Here is a 23,211-nt window from a genome sequence, read left to right as displayed (position 1 = left end):
TCTTTGTTTGCATACACTCCATAATGTAAACAGCAGGGGTATCCACAAACCACAGAAGAATACCTACTTTCTGTTTTCACATGTTTTAGCAAAAACATCTTCAATGTTGCCAGACACAGAATCGAATATTATTTTTTCAGCAGAAGAGGTTCTACAGAGACGTGAGACCTGGAGGTCCAGTGTCACTGCTGGAATCACAGACTCGTCTCAGACATGAACGCCAGTGTGGCTGTGAGTCCACTGAGATGTTGTTAAAGATCTTCTCACCTTGTTCTTAGTAAGGTCCTCAACTTTAGGTTTGCAGGTGTGTGTGCGTTGGTGTGTGTGTGTGTGTGTGCATGTGTTTGTGTACTTCCTGAAGCCTTTCTATTAGTGCACTTGGAGACTTCAGAGCCAACAGACTGTCCTTCATCTCCTTCTCTTGTTGCCATGGAAACAAGGCAGGCACAGGAAGGGGACACGGGAAAGGAATTTTTATTTCCCAGCTCGAGGATTTCTGACTGATCTTAGAGTTTCAAATGTCATAGTGAATGTGAGCCATCACAGTGTTGGGTGTGGCAGGTCAGATACACATGACATCACAAAACATAGGCTCTAGGAAATGAGGCACCGTGTCAACGCGTGGACTATGGTGACCCTATCACATTTCAGAAGCACATCTGTTCCCTAAACAAATATTTCATGTGTGTTTTGCTACTGAGTTTTAAAGGATTCAGAAATGTTGCTTTTTTTGCTGAATCTGATTTTGTGCTACTGACAGATGATCTGATTGTGTAGTCAGTGTAAATGTCCATCCTTTATGGTTAATACCATATAAGCAAAAGGCCTTTGTGGTTTTCTAATAATTTTCTAACCATGTTAACCTATTTAAATGATCTACATCACAAAACAGGTGCTGCTTGTTTCTGTGGTAAAGCGACACAACCAGCATTAGTAGAATTGTGGTGATATATTAATAATTTGGATTTGTCCAAGGGGCAGTCAGCCACAGGACATGTGCAGCAACATCATACATCACTAACAAAACCAAGGATGTGGAAACTATCAAAACTATAGAGACTTTCATTTATAAATCCAATACAAAATATATAAAATATTAGTCTGTTTAGCACTTTGTGTGCCCGTGATATGTATTTCTGTTTCTAAAATAAAGATCTGTGGTTTGGATGTCGCCTGTCAGTCCTTGGAGTAGTTGTTTAGACACCTATATGTTACTGTCTTTCTGCTCCACAGGATGAACACAGTACGCTGATTGTCTGACTAGTGTTTACTCACCACTATGCAAAGCTTGCTTTCCATAGCTTGCATGTATCTGTTAAAGAAAAGGGATTGTTTCTTAAATGTCAACAAGTCCAAGGTTTACCAAAAGCGACTACGCCTATTTCCTACCTCATATCCTACATTCTCCATTTCCTACTATATATCAGCTTTCGCGTGTTTTTTTATGAAAATAAATGCTTAACATTTTTCTTTGGAGGTTTTGTAAAATAGGATAAAATGGTTCAGTTGGAATCAGTACCAAAGTCAGTCAGTTCGGTTCATTCTTAATGCTCCATTACTAAACGCTCTTCAGTTTGTTTAGCAGGGCGTCTGCGCCTCCACACACGCTTATTGTTTCTGTGAGGACTATCTCAGTCATTGCTCTTCCAATAGCTCATGCTCTGTTTACTGGAATGGGTAATGTGATCAATGGAGTGTACTGGGGAAAGTGCACTTCTCCTTAGTGTACTTGATGGCATTGCTTTCCTGATTCAAGAACATCATCACATTTTAATGCACAGATCGTGGAATTCTAGAGGGCATCGAGTAATACAGCAGCCTCCTTAAACAACCACTCGTCTTGCCAAATGTTTTCTGGCCTAGTCTTCTTTCACATCGAGTGAAAATCATCTCAGTTCCCCTGCACACTGTCATCGGGGAAACAAAGCATCCCCTCTTAAAGGTCCCCCTGCCGAAGGGGTGCATAAGCCCTGGGGGTAAATACAGTGCCCACTCGTGTTTGGTGTCCTCCTGTTATATAAAATTAAAAATCTACCATTAATCACGTCTACCTGTACCATTTCACCTCCCACTCTTAAAGACGCAGCACTAATGTCCTCATTTTAAATGCCATCAAATGCCAATGCGACAACTCCTTTAGAACATGAACATTCATGTTTTATGTTTTTGCTGAGGTATGAGGACCCTTTTCCCCACTTGTGACAGTTACGCATACATCTGGTTTCAAGAGTCCTCAATGCAGACAACTGCAGGAATGAGTTTGTTAATGAAGTAGTGACAGACATGGTAATTGAGGGCTATTATTATCTCTAGTGAGGAAACATTTTTTGTAAGATGGCAGAAATGACTAACTCAAATATGTTTTCTGTTGCATCATTCTGTCTTGACACCCACTTGCCCCCAGAGAGTGTGACTAAGTCATCACCACACACACACGCAATCCTCCCCCGTTTCTTCCTCCCTCTCTCTCTCTCTTTCTCTCTCTCCCTCCTAAAGCCCCTGAGTGGTGGGTCTTACCGAATTAATAATTGATGTCCTGGTCCAGTTAGCCATCCCTCTTTAATTAAGACCAAGAGGAGCTTTGTTTACGATCTGCAGAAAGAGCAAAGTCATCCTGTGGGAAGGCATTACAGACGATATCACAAAAGGTATTCTAAAAAGTACATAAACCCTCGTACGAGTTTAGCATATAACTTAAGGGTCTTGTGCCCTGAGCACATGCTCGTTACCTTTTCCCACGTTCCCCTCCGGTTGCTGCCAATTTCCAACCAACGCTTTGCATGACAGAATTGGAGGCTGCCCCCTGGGAGGGGGCTTCCTCCAGGGCACATGCAGTCAATCACACTTTCCTTTTTTTCCAAGTGGCTGCTCACACAGCATTCTAGCGCAGCTGTAAATGTCTGGCGGAAAGTGCTAATATGTGACCAAATTGGAAGCCACTAGTGGCTCATATCCCTTTGATTGATAGGGAGTGATCTCTGACTCCAACCCTGGTCTCTGTCAGTGGGATGCAAGCAAAGGATAATGACAAATTAAAGGCCTCTTGGCAAAAGCTAGCATCACTGTTAGAGAGGCCACTGTAATTGTTCAAATCCACTATTTCAGTGTGCATGGGACATGGCGACTGTAGTGTAGTGTTCCCTTCGTGGCTACTGCAGGAGTAAAGGCAGGCCCAATTCGTTATTCCCTTATTCCTGAGGAATAAGTTGTCACGACATTGCAGTGACACTGCCAGAACTATTCAGTCACTACGTCTTTTGCCGGATAATCAGAGAGGTTTTAATTACCTTCGAGAGATAGTATTGAGGCATGTTGTGCTCTCTCACAAACGCATACACACACAACAAGTAACTTCACATAAGGCCCTAATTACTAACAGAGGATAATATAACAAACCAAGATCACCTTGAGGATTCTGTTAATTCGGTATGGTGCCAGCAATCCCCTCCAAAGCTGTCTGAGTTCAAAGCTGTCTTTGTTCTTGAGGAAAAATGTCCACGCAATACCATATTGACACAGGGGGGTACTGTATACAGTATTCTTGTTTTGTCTGGATATATAATATCATTACTTAGTATTTGTCCTATTAGATATTGCTTCATATATTCCAGCTGTTCCACACTATAGCCACTAATGACCTGATATAATAGTCCTTTCCACTTTTCTTAATTATGTCTGGGTAATTGTTTATCCAATTACCTAGTGAGTTTCTTATTCTTGGCTTTATTAGTGCGAGGAAAAGAAAACAATGACCTTTCTTCATTACAGAAAACCTGACACCAGGGTGCATGTGTTCAGGCATACCTGAGCCTAAGTGTAGCCATGACTGGGAGATGGAGCAGAGTGTGACTAATTAGCTTTCGCAAAATATTTAAACCCTAAGATCCAGAGCAGAGAACTCTCAATATGCACCCAGACACATGCACAGACTGGTAAACACACACACACACACACACATACACACACACACACACGTTTAATAGTGCCTGATTTGCTGTTATTCATAGACGTGAACATGAGTTATGAGGTCAGATACCAGCAAAACAACATTAATTAATTCATCATGTCAATAGTACATGTCATCTATGACAGTACATCAATGAACTAATGCGAGTGACTCTAGGATATGATGGATCTTGTTGGGCATCTATGTAATATCAGAAAGAGTTCAAATAGGCTTTTAAACCTCACAAACAATAGAATAATTCAGAGAGGTTTTTTAAATATTATTAAATATTGTTATCTTTAACACTTACTCATTCAAATATTTTGAAATTATTATAAACATGTCTTCAAATATTTTTACAGTGCCTCATATAGCTGTACAATTAAGCATGCAATGTCACATTGATATTTAATTTCCACCTGTGCAATTTTATAATTTCTCTGCAGTTTTGTTTGTGAGACCATTGTTGAGGCAATAAACAAGCTCATATACCTATCACCTACATTCCTAAAATTCCTAAAATATTCATATGCCAGTTCATATGAATGGCCAGAAGAAATAACACAGTTACAAAGCCAAACATAAAAAATGCATTATGACTCGCAAACTTGCGATGGAAAGATCTAAAAAAATCTATTAAAAAATTAACATTTGCTTCTAGGTTATTTTACTCTATCACATGATTATTTTACAGGACCATTACTGAAATGCTGCTGTGATTAATTTTACCAGCATTTAATTAATATTAAATGGCAATACTAATTAGAAAATTGCTCTTGAGCTGTAATCTCTGGGCTGATTATTAATGTGGGCTCTGCTGTTTTCTCAGGGAGTCGAGTTTGTTGAGACATAGATCATACTATCTGAGAGCTGATTTCCTCTCTGCATGGATAGCTCCCACTCAGCAGAAATAAAAGTCACTGAGGAATGGTCCTCTTTCACAAACACACACACACACACACACACACACACACACACACACACACACACACACACACACACACACACACACACACACACACACAATTTGTAGACCAATTCCTTATAGCAGATGATGGTCTTTGGTGTCACCACAGGCACACTCGCAGCACAGGTGTACCCTGGTGAACATCACACACTCACACACTCACACTGTATATGTCTGAATGAGCAATCACTAATATATCTAGAAAATCATTTCAACCCTACCAAATCAAAGGAAAAACCTTTACACACCAGTCAGCCGTAACATTAAAACCTCCTGCCTAATCTTCTGTAGGTTTCTTTTGTGCCACTGAAACAACTGTGACCTGTTGATGAATGGACACCATGGAAGTGTCATATGTCATGTGGTATTTGGCACAAAGATGTTAGCAAAAGATCATTTAGGTTCCGTAGGTTGCTAGTTGGGGCCTCCATAATTCAGATTATTTCCAGTGCATGATGCAGATACTCAGTTGGACTGAGATGTGAGGAATCTGAAGGCCAAGTCTCTCTGACATGTTCCTCAAACTATTCTTGAACATTATTTGCAATGAGGCTGTGCACAATGTCCCGCTATAAGAGGCGATGGCCATTAGGAGATATCATTGCCATGGAAAGATGTATTTAGTCTGCCATAATGTTCAGATAGAACCACCATGGTAGTGCTTCTCTATCTCACCTACATGATGTTTTACATTTGGAGGACCTGGTTACAGTAGGAGTAATGACCACATCCAACTCTCATCCAATCAGAGAGAATCGCCACATCAAACTCTCACCCAATCAGAGTAAATCACTACATTCAACACTCACCAAATCAGACTGAATCGTCACATCCCTAACCTTAACCCTCACCCAATCAGAGTGAATCACCAACATCCAACTCTCACCCAGTCAGAATAAAGCTAAAATAGTTATTGTCAAATGAAGATAAGTAATTGAATGTGTGCAGTGGATGGTCAGGGACTAGTGATTTATAACACAACGACAAGCAATGGAAACATCCTGTTTACGTCAATGGGCAAATGAACAAATGGAGCAACTCCTGCGCTGAATAATACATGCTGCAAAAAGGAGTGCAAGAGCTATTACGATTAAACCAGAGGAGAATATGACCTCTAATGGAGTTATCAGCGTTACGCAAACACTTTACAATTATCATATGGAGTCACAGAACATGAAAAGTAAGCACAAAGCCTGGATGGACACAGCCATAATGCTGAATTATATCTCAACCCCTTTATTAGGGTTTTAAGTCTTGAATTGTGAACAATCACAGTGGATTCATCATTTTTCCAGGCATAACAACAAAGCTTTAGAAATCATAAACACAATTTTTCACTTCTGCAGTACATATATTCATCCTTCATAATATTCACTATATTATACAAATACATGATGTCCAAAAGATGGGTAACACTTTACAATATGGTTCCTTAATTAATGTTTAAATACTTATTAACTAAGCAATAGGTAATGGAGAATTATCGTCATAGTTTTACCTGAATTACTCTTCACTATAATAAACTACTATGTTAGGTCACATGTAAGTAATTAATAAGTAGTCTTCATCAATTTTCGTAACTACTTACTTTCGGTTCCTTAATTAACGTATTAGCTAAGCAACAAGTAATAGAGAATTATCATCATAGTTTTCATTAATTACTCTTCACTTCACTGTTAGTTCACATATAAGTAATGAATATGTTGTCTTTATCTATTTTTGTAACTACTCACTTAATCAGTCCTTCATTAATGCTTATGTACTTGTCACTCCAGCGTGTCTTTGTGTGCATGTGCGCTGGTTTGGGTATTATTGTTGAGATATGTAAGTGTGTGTCCTGTACATGTCCTTCATCAGTTGTTGTTCGACCTTTGTCATGAGTATTGTACATTTTCATCACTGCTTTAAACGCTGCTCCCATCTCGGTATCCTGCCTGCTCGCAACGTCACAGTAAGTAACTTCAGAATAAGTAATCACGTATTTACTTAACAGTGGTGAGTATCCTGAAACGTTCTTAGCGCTAAGTAACCTCGTATGAAACGTACGAGGTTACAAAGTACTTAGCGCTAAGAACGTTTCGGGAAACCCACCCCAGTACGGTTTCCTTAACACTAAGTACTCCTCATTGTAATGACCTGTAATTACAATGAGGAAGTGTTATAGTGTGCAGTGTATAATAGTAAAGTGTAGCCTGTATGTAAGGATGCGTTTAAAGCAGTGACGAAAACTAACAACACAACACTCATGACAATGTCAACAATAATACATAACGTGTGCAACGAGACTAGAGATAGGTGAGAGAACTTACAAAGGCGATTGTCTAGACATCGCTAGACATTCAAACAGGGGCGTACCCAAACCAGCGCACATGCACACAAAGACTACTTATTAATGAAGGACTGATTAAGTGAGTAGTTACAAAAATAGATGAAGACAACTTATTAATTACTTATATGTGAACTAACAGTGAAGTGAAAAGTAATTAATGAAAAATATGATGATAATTCTCTATTACTTGTTGCTTAGCTAATACATTAATTAAGGAACCGAAAGTAAGTAGTTACGAAAATTGATGAAGACTACTTATTAATTACTTACATGTGACATAACTTAGTAGTTTATTATAGTGAAGAGTAATTAAGGTAAAACTATGACGACAATTCTCCATTATCTATTGCTTAGTTAATAGGTACTTAAACATTAATTAAGGAACCGTATTGTAAAGTGTTACCAAAAGATGTTAGTGTGAACATTGTCAGTCCTACTGAACATCATCTCAAGTATAAAAAGGGACCAAGCTTACCCAGTGTCTCCAGAATTAAAGGCCATGCTATTAGCTCCACTCCAGTTTCACAGTAACCCAACACATTGTCTTCCCCAATTTACCATAAATTAAATGTCAGAAGCTGGATTAAACTTGTGACCAGGTAGAACACTGAAACTAACTTGGCTTTCATCTAAATAGCTTGCCTTTTGCTCTGTGGCTATTAAAGTAGAGGAAGAAAAATTATGAATTAAGGTTAAATTAAACAAGCTAAAAGTTGTGATTCTTTCATTATATATATATATATATATATATATATTACATACTGGTTTTGTTTTTTTAATCCAGTGTAGCCTAGTGTTCTGTAAACCTACCCCTTTTAATTGTTCTCAGGTGTTCCTTGTTTAGTTTGTTGTACAGCTGTTTCTAGTCTGTGTTCTAAGATAGTGTGTTTAAGAAGTTGTAAAATAATGTCTACGCCTGTCATTTGTGTTAATCATGTTTCCATTTACCTGGCTTTGCAACGCTGGACTGTTAAAAGGATCATGACTCTGGATTTGCCCCTATTAAATCACACTCTTCTTGGTGTGTCCACCTCCTTATCGCTCTGTGAACGCGTTACAAGATTTTTATATTCATATGTTAAAGCAACTGCTTCTAAGTTCCAATATTCAAATCCCAGAATCATGTTTCTAGCAATTTGGTCAGTTAAGCATAAGTTTTTCATGTGAAGGAAAACAACATTTACTCCTACTTGTATTTACACCTGCTTGTATTTACTTCTGCTTGTATTTACACCTGACTTGTATTTACTGCTACTTGCTTCAGTAAGCAACATGTTTATTATGTTTGTGGATTATGTTGTGGGGTTGTTTTTCAGGAGCTGGGCTTGGCCCCTTAGTTCCAGTGAAAATAATTTTGAATGCTTCAGCATACCAAGACATTTTGGACAATTCCATGTTCCCATCTTTGTGGGAACAGTTTGGTCCATAAAGATATGGATGGCAGAGTCTGGTGTAGATGAAGTTGACTGGCCTGCTCAGAGTCCTGACCTCAATCCACTAGAACACCTTTGGGATTAATTAGAGTGGAGACTGAGAGCCAGGCCTTTTCGTCCAACATCAGTATGTGACCTCACAAATGGGCTTCTGGAAGAATTATCAAAAATTCCCTCCTAAACCTTGTGGACATCCTTCCCTGAAGAGTTGAAGCTGTTCTAGCTGCATAGGGTGGACCAACGTCATATTGAACTCTATGGATTAATGGATTGTCACTTAAGCTCATATGTGAATCAAGGAAGGTGAGTGAATACTTTTGGCCATATAGTATATAAGTCTTGCCACATGAGTACTAACTGACAGAATACTAACAACAGGTAAAAGTGGCCCATATTCGATTACCTGACCAGATATTTTTTGTTGGGCTGTTCACAATAGCTCTTTAATGTGACTTCACATGACACTTATCTTGGAGGCAAACAATCAAAATGGAGTCAACAGTAACAGTCATTAACATTAACAGTGTGAAGTTAATGCTCGTGTTAATCTGAAGTCCTCACTCATGGTTGTTCTTTCATGGTTCATGGGTGCTTTCCTTTCTGGTAAGGTAGAATTTGGGACTTCCTAAAACACTCTAATATGGAAAAAACCTTAAAGTGATTTACTCTACAAAGGAACAATACATGTTCCTCACACTTTCCAGGTCATGAGTCCAGAAGGATGAACCTGTATTGTAAGCATAGAAGAGTTGGACTATTCATGTTAAGCCTTTGTCTCTCCATTTAAACCCATTATATGGAAAATGTTTAACATGGCTTAATGATCTAGAACAATGATGGAGAATCACCCCACTGCTTTCATGTACTACTGGTCATGAGTATGAAACTCCATTATAAGAAAAAAGTTTTTTTCCTTTGCATTCAAACGCATCATAAGGAAATATGTACTGTAGGTTAATGTAATAAAACAATGATGTAAAAATTACTCCTTTATTCCTAGAATACAGGTTCATGCTTTTGGTGGTAGAGAGTGCTCATGACCATGAATTAGTGAGCAAAAGTTGCAAATAGGTCACCATTTTCATATATTTAACCATGTTAAGCTTTTTTGCCATGTTAAGTATTTCAGATGGTGGGACTGTTGAGTTGGATTGATGTAAATCACATGAATCGCAGTCTGGCTGTTAAGACTGAGTCACATTGTCGCATATCAGATACGTATTGGATTTCAGTAGAATACATGAAAGTGGTCTAAATTAAAACAGAAAACAACAGATTCAGTGTGATTTTGATCTTTAGACTGCCACCCAAATGAGCCAATGACAAACCTGGATTTATGGAACCTTTACACTGTTAATAGTGTTGCATTGGTTATGTAGTTAACATATTGAACCAGCCTAGCTACTATAATTTTTTCAAGTCCAAATTTCTCCAATTTTATCCTCCAATATTATTTATGTTATAATAAAGTTCATGTGCAACTGATATGGCTTTGAAAGCTTGTTTGAATTCAAATAAACTCTGTATCCAATACATAAAAACATGTTTAAATCTTCCCTGTTCTCTACCGTACTCTGTCTTTCTAAATCTCTCAACCTATTTCTCACTCCCACTCCTTCTTCTACCATTTCCCTCTTTCTTACACACACACACACACACACACACACATACACACACACATCTGATAATCCCATCTGACCTTTGTAAACCATGGAAGAAAAGTTGAGTGAAGTGGGATTTAATGGTTTAATGCAGCAGGGGGTCACGTTTGTTTCGGTTCTTACATATATAGCATTAACCACTGCTGTAAGCACAAAGCAAGTGATAGCTTACACAGGTGACAATAATGTTGTGCATGCAGTCTTTAAGGTATATATTGAATAGGTCTCCATATGAGAGAGACTAATAGGGATTTTTCAGTGTCACCCGAACCTGAAACCATTATTTCTTGAAAAAACAAGCCTGTGAAATTCAGGCAGGTGTCCAAAAATTCAAGTTAAAAGTCAGGTTCAGGTCGAAATTTGGGTCGGGAAAGCATCTGGGGTACTTAGGAAGAGCAAACAAACTCAGAGCTAATCGAACTGCATCTGGCCAATCACAAAACATCTCAAAGGTCATTGGGAGGCGCGTCTTTCTGCCAAGTTTCTTGTAATGATGTGGTCCCTGTTTGCATGTAAGCATGTAAGCAGCATGTGAGCAGCATGAAGTGGTCTCTGTGCCACCCAGAAATTGCACCTTGTGGCAGCTTCCACATAATTGTGGCACTTAGTGTGGCCAGAGGTACTTCACAGTGACATTGGCTTTCCTGCCTCTGCTGACAGGCATATAAAAACTCTTTCGGTTGACTCTGCGTATCGGCCACTCACTTATATAATCCCGACGAGCCCTGAATTGCGATTTGTTGCATTTGTTGAAATGAAGATAGTTCATAACTTTTGTTTGTAAATTATGCTGGGTGTATGATACCAGCCAACAGCCAGCTAGCCAGTTAATATTGCTACAGAATACTGTTTGGCGATGATGTCAAATTTAAATGATAGGAGGGTATGTGAATCTACAGTGGTAGACAGTTAACAACAATGCTGTAAGTTTAAAGGATTTATTATATATTATGTTTATCAGTGAATGCTCATCCACGCCATCAGTGTTATTTAAACCACGGCGAGCGAGTGGCATTGCATTTGTAAGATCTGTGCAAGTGAAGATAGTTTATTACTTTCGTTTGTTAATTGTGTGTTATTCTAGTTATCCAAAAACTATGAGCTTGGAGCTTGGTAGCTTTGAATTGGTTTGGATGATTAGCCTAGCTATTTTGCTTAGCCTGTAACTAATAGTGAGGAAAATAAACAAGAATGTGGAGAAAGATCTCGTGAAAATCAACACTGAATTTAGGATAATAGTGATGACGTGGTACATATATAAACAGGGCTCTCAAGTTTTGAATTCATTTCGATGTGAGAGTCGGGGGGGGGGGGGGGGGTGGCGAGCGTAAGTTGTTGAGCGGGGGGGGGGGGGGGGGGGCGGGGGGGGGGGGATGACGACGTTGTTGTTGTATTTCGCGATCGATCGCCAGTGGAGGGCGACATATATATGGATCAGAGGTAAATAAACTTTTTTTTTCGCTGTGTGAAATCGGAAGTGTGGCGTGAGAGCGTGTGAAGACGGTAAAATGCGTGTGTCACACGCTCAATGCGTGAGACTTGAGAACACTGTATATGAGTTCTGGTAAAGCAAATAACTTTGTAACATGCTGATGTTTGGCTGCCACACAGCCTGCACTATGTCAGGAGTAGCAGCCTGTGTTCGGATTGGCTCCCAGCAGCAGGTGTCTTTAGCTCCATTAGCACTGATTAGCTCATTCAATATCACTGGCTCAAAGCTGCTTTCATTCTCTTTTCAACAGGCCTCGGCAAAGTGATTGAAATCAATCCCCTCACTAGCAAAGAGCACCAACATCAGGTCAAAGCGAAAGAGCTCATCTTACACAATCAGAAAACTCATATGAATTCCTTTGATTAGTCTGAACCAGCTAGTCCATGATGTGTTCTATGGTTTAATTGTACTACAGTTTAAAGTTGTTTATGACGCCTCACCAAACGTGGGCACAAAGCAGTGTGGGCTGTCTGAGTGTGAAGCGCCAGGTAATAATTCAGTGGTTGTCATGCTCGAGCTCTTTCCAACCTTGCATTCTCCTACGAGGAGAGAAGTGGTCCTCCCCAGCACTCAGACTGATCAATACTGCCTGGATTGTTTTCTCTGATCCTTTCACCTTTACTGAATGCTAAACCTGTACAGCATTTTCATTTTTTAGACAAGTGCACGTATGGATGAAATATCATTATTATTGATTTTCTCCAGTGATGTTTCAGTATCTAAATAGGGCAAATTCAAAGTCTAAAGCAGGAAGAGGAATATTTCATGTTGCACAGCCAAACTTACAAAATGGAGCAACATACTAAGGGAATTAGTGTGCATATAATCGCAAATGGAACTAGATGTATCTGCTTGATTTTGCAAGTATTAGCAACAGTTAACAATAGCTAATTAACTTAACAATCAGCAAATCTGTTCTCTGGGTTGGGATTTTAGGGTTCTTCATGCTGCAACCACATTCTGCTACAAGGCACACATCTGCACTGTCACTTAGAATCCCAAAGGAACCTTTATCATTACTACCATATCACAGTTCCATTGTCATATCCTGTCAGGCCTACCTGTAAGCACAGGTAAACTATTAGACCAGTCAACTGCAGGACATGCTGCCAGGGACTGAGCTATTTTCATTTTCTTTTGATTTCATCTTATAAATGCTTGGGTTATTCTTATTTATAGAAGTTAAATGTCAGATTCTATTTTAGGAACAACTCCTTTTTTTACTCACCAGCCAAGACCAAAAATAATGTTTGGGAATATGATTTAATAAACTTATGTCTCAAAAACAGCTTTGTACTTTCTGAATTATGATTGTCATGCAGTACTAAGATTTATAAAACAAGCTGAACATTCTGCGAATCAGTGTGAACTTTATGAAGTGGTGGGTTGGCTTGCGCTTCCAGTGCGGAGACAATCACACAGACCACCACTGGTCAGCTTCTTTCACATTTTTCTTTCACATTTTTCTTGATATGAAGTAATAAGACCTCATTTACATTCTAATAGATCCAATTTGATGTTCCAGTCGTACAGCAGGAACAGATTTAGAATGCTCCATCAAATCTGGAGTGAACTTCAGTAACATTGTAGCGACTATTACTCCTCACAGACTGAGCAAATTCCACCACCGGACAGGCACTTGGCCACTCAAGGTGTTCTAACCCTTTAAGAGACTCTGGGGGAGCAGCACCTGCGCGTGGTGGGTTTAACAGGTTTGTGGGAAGACGCTTGAGTGTGATAGCGGTTGTGTTTTAGTCGAGCAATTAATATAGTTTTTGATAAGAAGTTTTCTTCCTTGTTTCCCAAACCTGCTTCAGTGATGACCACAAAGTCTATTCAGACGGCTCCAAAGAATTGTCATCATAACAGCGAATGCAGTAGCTCTTAAGTTACCAGAGTTTTGGGAGCAGCATGCCACCCTTTTGTTTGCTCAAGCTAAGGCTCAGTTCACCATCCAGAACATCACGGAGGATGAAATGAAGTATTATTATGTCGTCGCTGCCCTGAACAATGGCACTGCCTCCAGAGTGGTGAGCTTCCTTCAAGACCCCCCGGGGGACAATAAGTACAAAGCCCTTAAGTCGCTCCTCCTACAAGCTTTCGGTCACGGTGTGCTTGCAGGCTCCTTTCACTGTCTGGCTTGGGCGACTCTGTCAAAGCTGATGGATCACATGCTGTCCCTACTGTTTGACCACCTGCCATGTTTTCTGTTCAGAGAACCTTTCCTTGGAAGGCTCAAGATTATCGGAGGCCAACAAGATGTTATTGGCCAAGCAGTGTTTCGCAGCCATGCGTGTGTACATCCCCGCTCCCCTCTAGTGCCGCTGTCTGCGCAACCATGCTTCGACCATCCCCCTCTCTCTGCTTTTACCATGTGCGTTTTTGTGCCAAGGCCAAAAACTTGTCACCCTGGAAGCCAGGAAAAGCCAGAGCCGATTCCTGCTAGCGGCTACGGGCATCGCCAGTTCCAGTTGCCTGCTCTTCCTTACGGACACGCTCTCTTTCCTCTGTGACACAGGTGCTCAGTTGAATGTTCTGCCTGCCTCCGAGATGGACATGAAGTGAGGCCATGTTGGCCCAGCCCTTGAGGCCGCCAATGGCAGCTCTATTCCTACATACGGGCAATGGTCAGTTCCACTGTGCTTTGGTGGGCAGCAATTCACATGGCCTTGGCATTGACAAAGGTTTGCGTTTCCCTCTTAGGTGCCAATTTCCTGTGTGCCAACAGCCTGCTGGTTGATATTAGAAACCGATGCCTTATCAATCCAGAGACATTCAAGAGACTCTGCCTTGCTCACTCAGCTATTTCAGCTCCTCCAAACTGCCAGGTGCGTTCTCTGTCTCAAGCAATTTTCTGGCATCTCCTCATGGAGTTTTCAGGTCTGATGGAACCCACATTCTCTTCAGACAGCAGCAGGCATGGAGTTGAGCATCACATTGCAACCTCCGGCTTGCCTGTTCGTGCTCGTGCTAGGTGTCTGGACCCCACCAAGCTTGCAGTAGTGAAAGCTGAATTCAAAACACTGGAGAGCCTAGGTATTGTGTGTAGGTCAGGCAGCCCCTGGATCTCACCACTGCACATCTTCCAGAAGCTAGGTGGCTATCCTGAATGCTATCCTGTTCCTCACGTGCAAGATTTTTCCACCTGTCTGTCCAGAATAGTTATATTTTCTAAAGTGGACTTGGTCCGTGGCTACCACTAGGTCCCCGCGCATCCTGCGGACATTCCGAAGATGGCAGTGGTCTCTCCGTTTGGCATGTTCGCATTCTTCTGCATGCCGATTGGCCTCAAAAAGGCTGCCCAGGCATTCCAGCGCATAATTGACAGTGTCCTGCATGATTTGCTGTTCCTCTTTGTCTACCTGGATGACATTTTAGTTGCCAGCACCTCCAGGTCAGAACACCTGCAGTACCTCAGGCTCCTATTCGACCGGCTCAGCCAGCATGGCCTGAAAATCAACCCCTCGAAGTGCCAGTTCGGACTTCAACTCATTGATTTTCTTGGCCACCGCATCACTAGGGCTGGTGTTGTTCCACTTCCTACTAAAGTGGAAGCTATCCAGCGTTTACAGTTAAAGCCATGCAGGAGTTCCTGGGTATGGTGAACACCGTTTCATCCCACAAGCAGCCGGTCTCATGCACCCTCTCTACATGTCCCTCAAAAGCAAAGCCACCAAGCACGTAATGGATTTGACTAGTGAGCGGCTCCTGGCTTTTGATGCAGCTAAACGCATGCTGGCGGAAGCCACTACGTTGGCACACCTCTCACCAGATGCACCCATTGCTATCACCACACACGCGTTGGATTACGCTGTGGGTGCGGTGCATGAACAATGGGTCGATGGGGCTTGGCAGCCCCTGGCATTCTTCAGTCGCCAGCTCCGCCTTGCCGAGCGTAAGTACAGTACATTTGATTGTGAGCTGCTCACCCTGTACCTGGATGTATGGCATTTCCCCCCAAAGGCTGCCCATTTGTTGCATTTGTGGAACACAAGCCTTTGGCATTTGCAATGGCTAATGTCTCTAAACTGTGCTCTGCCCGTCAGCGATGTCAGCTGGCCTTCATCTCCGTGTTCCCCACAAACATCCAGCAGGTGGTGGGAAAGGACAACCCTGTGGCCGACTGTCTCTCTTGTGCGGTCATCAGCACCATACACCTTCGCATCAACTACTCCTGTATGGCAGCAGACCAGGCAGCAGACCTGGAGGTCCAGGCCTACAGGATGGCATTCACCAGCCTGCAGTTGGCAGATGTTCCTTTCAGTGATGCAGGTGAGACGCTCCTCCGTGATGTGTCCATGGGCCAGCCTAGGCCTATAGTCCCCGTCCACTCGTGCAAGCTGGTTTTTGACACCATACACAATCTCTCACACCCTGGCAGGAGGGCATTGCAAAAGCTGGACATTCGTCAACAGATTCGTGGACAAATTCGTCTGGCATCAGAAAGTGCGACTAGTGTTGGGCTAGTGCTTGTGTGGACTGCCAGTGCGCCAAGGTCCAAGGCCCCGCTGGAATTGTTTCCTGTGCCAGAACTGTGTGAGACTGCTACCGCCGTCCTGTGGTTTCACCGACCTCCTCAAGGTCGTCAACAGAAGCACGAGGTGCCCGGAGGCCATACCACTTTTGTCCACGACATTCAGAGGTGGCAGAGCATTTATTAGCACATACGTCGCACTGTTTGGTGTCCCATCGAATATGTCCTCGGACTGCGGGCCTCAGGTCAATTCTGCCCTCTGGAATTGTGTGGTAGCGCACAACTTTCACTGCACAACTGCCTACCATCCCCAAGCCAAAGGGCTGTGCAATCGATTCCATTGCTCTATGAAGGCCGCGCTCTGGGCCAGCCTCCGGGACGACAACTTGGCCGATTAGCTCTGCTGGGTCATGCTGGGCCTAAAATCAAGTCCCAAAGAAGATCTCCAGGCTTCCTCAGCTGAACATGTATATGACCAGGTCTTGCGAGTCACCGGGAATTTTCTCCTGCATTCTACTGCTCCGTGGTCCGCTGGCCATCAGCAGCAGGCCCTTCGTGAGTTTTCACCTCCCAGCATGGCCTACAGCAGTTCCGATTTCCATCTTCTTTGTGTGCTGCTAAGTTTGTGTTCATCCAGCATGATGCGCACCGCAGTCCCCTCTGCCCAGTCTACGATGGCCCTTTCTGGGTGATGGAGCTAGGGGAAAAGTTCTTCAGGGTAGACGTCCCTGAGAGCCGAACCACCTGAAGCCAGACCACCTGCACTTGGTTGGTGCCAGAGGTGTAGATGACCCTGGGTCGTTGATCCTACCCATCCTGCTGGGCGACCGGCTTGTTCCCCTGCTCTGACTGCAGGTGGTGTCAGCCAGTCTGGGCAGTTGATTCGTCCCTCTCGCCGGTTGGACATGTCTGTTTTTGTGAATTCTGGAGGGGGCAGCAACTACTACTCCCCACAAACTAAATGAGTTCCTCAATTCTGGACTGGCACTTGGCCACTAAAGGTGTCTTAGCCCTTTAAGAGACTCTGGGGGATCGGTGCCTGCGCACGGTGGGTTTAGCAGGCTAGTGGGAAGACGCTAGAGATTGATAGCATTTGTTTCAGTCGAGCGTTTAATACCAGACATGTGAACAAGTCACTAAGTTGCAAGTAACAAGTAAGTCTCAAGTCTTCACAATCAAGTCTCGAGTCAAGTCTCAAGTCAATACAATCAAGTCTCAAGTCAAGACCCAAGTCAATACAGTCAAGTCCCAAGTCTTAAACTTCAAGTCCTAGTCAAGTCACCAGATGTATTTAACACAATATTTAACACAATTGATGCAGTTGATTAGTAGTATATTAGTCAGACTAACTAACGTTAGGCGTTTGAGTGTTTCGGCTCGCTTGAGTGAGATGTCGTCGCAATTGTCGTCGTCACCTACCGCCCCCTCCCCCCTCCCAGTGACTTTCGGTCGTCCGTCCGTCCGTCCGTCCGTCCGTCCCCCCGGTCCCCATTTTGGAATTATCGTTGGTGCGGACCGCTGACACAAGTCAAGTTGCTCATGTGGACCCTTGTAAAAGTTAATTTCCAACCCGAGTTATCACATCCCAGCTAGCTAGCTAACCGTTATAGCATTATGTAAAATATACATAGCAGAGACTTGCTTTTGTGCAGCCTCAAAGGTCGAACAAAGTTTGAAGTGGTTGCATCTCCATCTCTTATCCTGACTCCACATATCTTGCATGTCGCAGTTCCTATTTTATTCACAACAGCATAATCTTTATAATTGAACAGGATAATTTTTGGGAGCATGTTGCTTGTCATCTCTGCCCAAATTCAACGCTGCTGCCCCCCTCCCCCTCCCCCTCCCAAGTCATGTGACTCAAGTCCACACGTCTGTTTAATACAGTTTCCCTCCTCGATAAGATGGTTTTCTGCCTCATTTCCCGAACCCGCTTCAACATGTAACATAACAATAAATTAATTAATTTCTGGGCTGATATTAAGATGGCTCATGGCTTGCTTCACTAGATTTTCTATTGTTATTAATTGATAGGTGACCCACCTCATTTCCTTCACCATGTTGTTGTTTTAAATGTCATGGGCTGATGGTCCTGGCATTCTTGGAAAACTTGTGAAAGAGATTCTCATTGTGACTACTATTGACTTTACAAAAGTGTAAAAAGAAAAAAAGCAAGTGTGTTTATAAATAATAAATTGCAAATATTGCAGATCATCAACTGCACATGTACTGACATGTTAGAGCAATACAAATATATCTAAATACGGTTTGAAAAGCTTTATGTTAAATCATTAGCATAAAATAAACAGTTTGCCCATCCCAGTTCGTGAGCCACTATGAACCTGCAGAGATGGACGGACGAGCAGCAGGGTTGCCAAATTTTCAAGATCACTTGGAGTGAGATTTGAACCTGAGGTGGGTGGCGAGTGTAAATTGTTGACGGGGGGGAGGTGGCAGGGGGTGGTGGCGAAAGTGCATTGTTACGGGGGGGTAAAATGGACACAAATTAAGTATTATATCGCGATTGATCGATCGCCAGTGGTTGGTGCCAGAGCGAACTAGTAACTCACTGAATCATAGATATGGATCAGAGGTAAATAAACTAGATTTTTTTTTTGGCATGAGAAATCGGATGTGTGGCGTGTGAAGACAGTCAAATGCAAGTGTCTCACGCTCCTCGCGTGAGAGTTGGCAACCCTGGAGCAGGATTGGACCTCCTGCCCATGACACCTACTCCGATTTAGCCTTTAAAATTTTCCTTGCCCACAATGACTTTTTGTGGTTTCTTCTGTGAAATAGGTAATGTGATAAATATTGATGTTGTCTACAATAAAAGCAGTTGAGATTGTGCTTTGTGTAGCAGCTACCCCATCAGTCGTCTGTAATGTATGTTAGCTGATCTCTAGTTTCCAAACTCTGTAAGGTAAACCTATCTAAATCCATTACCACTGCATGTGTTTCCTTTCACTGTCTTCCTCCCTACCCAACTCTCCTCAAGACAGGACTGAAAATCAAGTGTCCAAACAGTCATCCAAATGCTGGGATGAGTTCATCCTTTCTGTCAAGATGCAGGTAATAAATGGCTAAATATAGTCAATTGTCAATGATCAATATTCAGCAAGCATGGGGTGCTACATAACAATATCAAGCTTCTGAAACCAGCCTGGAGAGAGAGCACACTCCAGAAGTGATAAAAGCATCTCTATTAGACTCCTTCCACCTGTCCAGAGTTGTCTGGCATGAAAAGGGAAGTGGACATCTGGCACCTCCAGGGTCTCTTAGGGACCTTTCAGAGCATTTAGCTCAGAACAAATGACAAACGGTTAGGACATAAAACCCCTGCCAGCCTCACACATGCATATATGTACCACTTCATTTAGGACTATTTGCTAACAGAAAACGCACAAGTTGTGCTTGCAAACAATGACAGCATCCTCTTTAAAATGGTTGTGCAATAAAAAGTCACAAGAAATAGGACAGAATTCTGAATATTATGGATACTGGGAAAAATCTTTACAAGATCGAAATCATCCTGTCTTGCACCTTTTACAGTCTCGGTCATAATTCTGCATTATTTTGCCTAAACACATAATTAGACATTGATTTAACCCACTGACTGGAAGTCAGAACATTGCAATGAAAAAGGTCTTACCAGATCAGTAACTAATGCAGAGTTGTGTGCATTAGTCTGGCTCTGAATCCAGAGGGCTAGTTATTAAATCCAGCACATGGCAATAAGACAGTAGATGCCATCAGAGAGAAGCTGCCAGCGCATCACTAGAGCTCTCGCAGGAGACAAAAGCAGCTGGATCTGTTGATAAATAGATCGCGGGAGAAAGTCAAGAAAGCCGGCCGTTATCCGCCCGTTGGGTGTGAGCGTGCAGGAACACAGAGACAAGCTCTGATTTCGCGAGCTCACACACACAGACTATGTACAGTCAGGCACAGAGCGAGACGGAGGGAGAGAGCGAGAGTGTGAAAGAGAGAGAGGGGAAGAGCGAGAGGAGAAGGGAGGGAGAAGGGAGCATTAGGACAGTGCAAGGTGGAAGGAGGAGCTGCAGTTGGAAGAGATCGAGAGGGTGGGAGGGAGCAAGAGGAGAAGGGAGGGGCCACTGGGAGAGTGAGAGAGGAAGAGAGAGGCAGAAAGAGGAAGAGAGAGTGAGAGACAGGAATTGGCAGTCAAAACAGAGGACTGGATGTGTTCTCAGTTCCACTGTTTTTTTTTTAACTCTCTTTTCACTTTCCTTCAGCACTACCCATATGAAAGAGCTTCTTCTGTAATGTTTTTTTCAGCCAGGAAAGTCAGAATTAGAATGTTCTGGTGGTCTATATGGCACAATTTAAATAATCAGGCATTTGTGTTATACTTTTTGTGCTTGTTGGTCTGTGTGCGTATCAGAGATGTTCAAAAGTCACAAAACATCAATCCAAGTCAAGTCATGAGTCTTTATGTTAGAGCAGGGGTACTCAACTAAATTTTTCCGCGGTCCAATTTTGGCAGATAGCTGTGACCTGAGGTCCGGGGCGGCCGGGGGGGGGGGGGGGGGGGGTTTGGTGGGGGTTTGGCGAACGTAAGTTGTTGAGCGGGGTGGCAAACGTAACACTCGTGACGGAGTGTTTTTTCAATAGCCCTGAAATGAAATAAATGCTCCGGTTTAAAATTAATTCTCCCGTCAAAATTAATAAATATGGTTTTTTTTGGTCCATATCCAGTTAATCAGAAATGAGAATGGGTCCGGACAGGACTGCGTTCGGATCCGGACCGTCCGCCAGTTGAGTACCCGTGTTAGAGTCTACGTCACAAGTCAATACCAGGATACGCTTAGGCACAGGAGATGAAAAATATTTATTTTATATATTACCTTGGTAGCTCCTGTTGTCGACTGTCCCCCATTATTGGCCACTTCCACATATTGCATATTTTCTGTGTCTTATCGGCAATAGCCTACCATTCCATTAAGATTCTATTTTATTTTTTTATGTAAGCTCCCATCTTAGAAACTTTACCTTAGCAAAAAAAGAGGGAAAAAATTACATCTGAAAACTATTTAAATAACACTAAACTATTTTTTTCCGTGTTCAAAACAGTATAGAATGCATTACTCATTTTCGTTGTGAGACGGTTATTTGTCTCTGTGTAAAATAACCTTAATGTGGACATTAGGGGACAGTGTATGGGAGCAAATCTGTCTCACTAGATTTTGACATTTAAATGCCTTTGAATTTTTTATGGAATTTATGGATGCTCTCTGAATTTTTTTTGCCTCTGAAATTATGTATCTGATTTTTTTTTTGCCTCTGATTTAAACCTCTGAATTTTTCAGTGACACTTCAAAATCAATAATTTCACTTGCTGAAATTCAGATGGTAAAGTTCAGATGCTAAAATTTGCAGTACAAAATTCAGACTAAACTTCCAGAACACTAAAGATAAGCAATCGAGCCTGTCTACACTGGCCGATAGCTCTGACTTAAAAACATTTTAAGGCTTAATTGACTAACTAGCTAGTTACATTTAAACAGCTTTTCAGTCCCATTCTATGCAATGAGATTCTGTACAACACAACTCTTGTTTCCAAATAAAAACATACAGTTGTGTTCCCTTGTCTCTTATCAGGTTGTGTTTAGTCTATTTTGATGAATCGTTTTGAGACATACTGCATAATTTACCTTTCTAAACTTACCACAACCTGGTAAGAGACGAAAGGAGTCATACAGCAGGTTTTTAACTAAACAAGAGTTGTGTTATACAGTATTTCATTGCATAGAATGGGACTGAATTAGTAAAGCTTTTAAAATGTAACTACCTAGCTAGGTAATTAAGCCTTAAAAGGATTAACGTAAACTAAACAAACCTATCCGGTATGTTTTATATATTCATTGTATTCCCCTTCTTCTTCGGCGGTCACTCGAAACGAGTATTACTGCCCTCCATAAATCCATCTATTTGTGGGTCCTAAGATGCCTGTAAAGTCCAATCCGGGACCTGCATATTTTGGTGCAGTGTGGGCAGGGGAAGTTGTTGGTGGTGGAGGATGGCGATGGAGCCTTTTTGAGAGGTTCTTTATGGAATTGCTGCTTTGCCTCTGCAACATTCCGGAGGTCCCTCTCATGAACTGCTGCGCCTTCAAGAACAGTTTCTCTCCACTTGCTCTTATCCATTGCCATATGCTCCCAGTTGTCCAGTGGTATATGAAACATCTTTAGGTTGAACTTGATCTTGTCTTTATAGCGCTTCTTTTGCCCGCCAGGGGTTTGCTGACCTTCCTTCAGTTGGGTGTAGAAGATCTGTTTGGGGAGACGTATACTAGGCATACGGATGACGTGGCCAGTCCATCTGAGCTGGTGCTGCCTTATTACGGTGGTGATGCCGCTCATGTTGGCCTCCTCCAGAATACTGATGTTGGTGCGTCTGTCCTGCCAGCTAATCCTCAGTATCTGTCATAAAGCTCTTTGTTGGTACTGTTCCAGGACCCTCAGGTGTCTGCTGTATGTGGTCCATGACTCTGCTCCATAAAGCAGGATGGGGAGAATAACAGCTTTGTAGACCAGGAGCTTGGTTTGAGCCTTTAAGTCACGATCTTCAAAAACTCTTCTCCTGAGTCTGGTGTATGCTACACTTGCACTGACGAGAAGATGGGTAACCTCAAAGTCGATGTCAGCATTGGAGGAAAGAAAACTGCCAAGGTAGGGAAAATTGTCAAGATGGGTGTATGACTGTATGACTGTATGTTGGGTGTATGACTGATTGGGTGAAGACTGATAAAGAACCTGGGTCTTCTTGATATTTAAAACCAATTCAAGGGCTCTGTATGCCTTGGCAAAGGCATTCAAGATATCCTGGAGGTCCTCAGCAGAGTGTGCTACAATGACATTGTCATCAGCATACTGTAACTCAATAATGGAGGTG

General features: G+C 42.2%; 1 protein-coding gene across 5 annotated transcripts in view; it reads right to left on the bottom strand.

Moving 5' to 3' along the window:
* Positions 1–20,332, bottom strand: part of lingo1a (leucine rich repeat and Ig domain containing 1a) — a 106,512-nt gene extending 86,180 nt beyond the window's left edge. For 3 of the 5 annotated variants that reach the window (XM_077006910.1, XM_077006912.1, XM_077006913.1), the window contains exons 1-2: positions 19,955–20,332; positions 2,518–2,592 (exon numbers count right to left, since the gene is read on the bottom strand). The gene's annotated coding sequence lies outside the window, so the exon portion shown is untranslated. The remainder of the gene's footprint in view (positions 1–2,517; positions 2,593–19,954) is intronic. The other 2 variants (XM_077006911.1, XM_077006915.1) reach the window with 1 other exon arrangement.
* Between the last annotated feature and the right edge of the window lie 2,879 nt (positions 20,333–23,211).

Source organism: Brachyhypopomus gauderio, chromosome 5 (genome assembly GCF_052324685.1).
Source record: "Brachyhypopomus gauderio isolate BG-103 chromosome 5, BGAUD_0.2, whole genome shotgun sequence".
Classification (NCBI taxonomy): domain Eukaryota; kingdom Metazoa; phylum Chordata; class Actinopteri; order Gymnotiformes; family Hypopomidae; genus Brachyhypopomus; species Brachyhypopomus gauderio.
The sequence above is the reverse complement of the archived record's forward strand: the minus strand, read 5'-3'. Positions and strand labels throughout refer to the sequence as shown.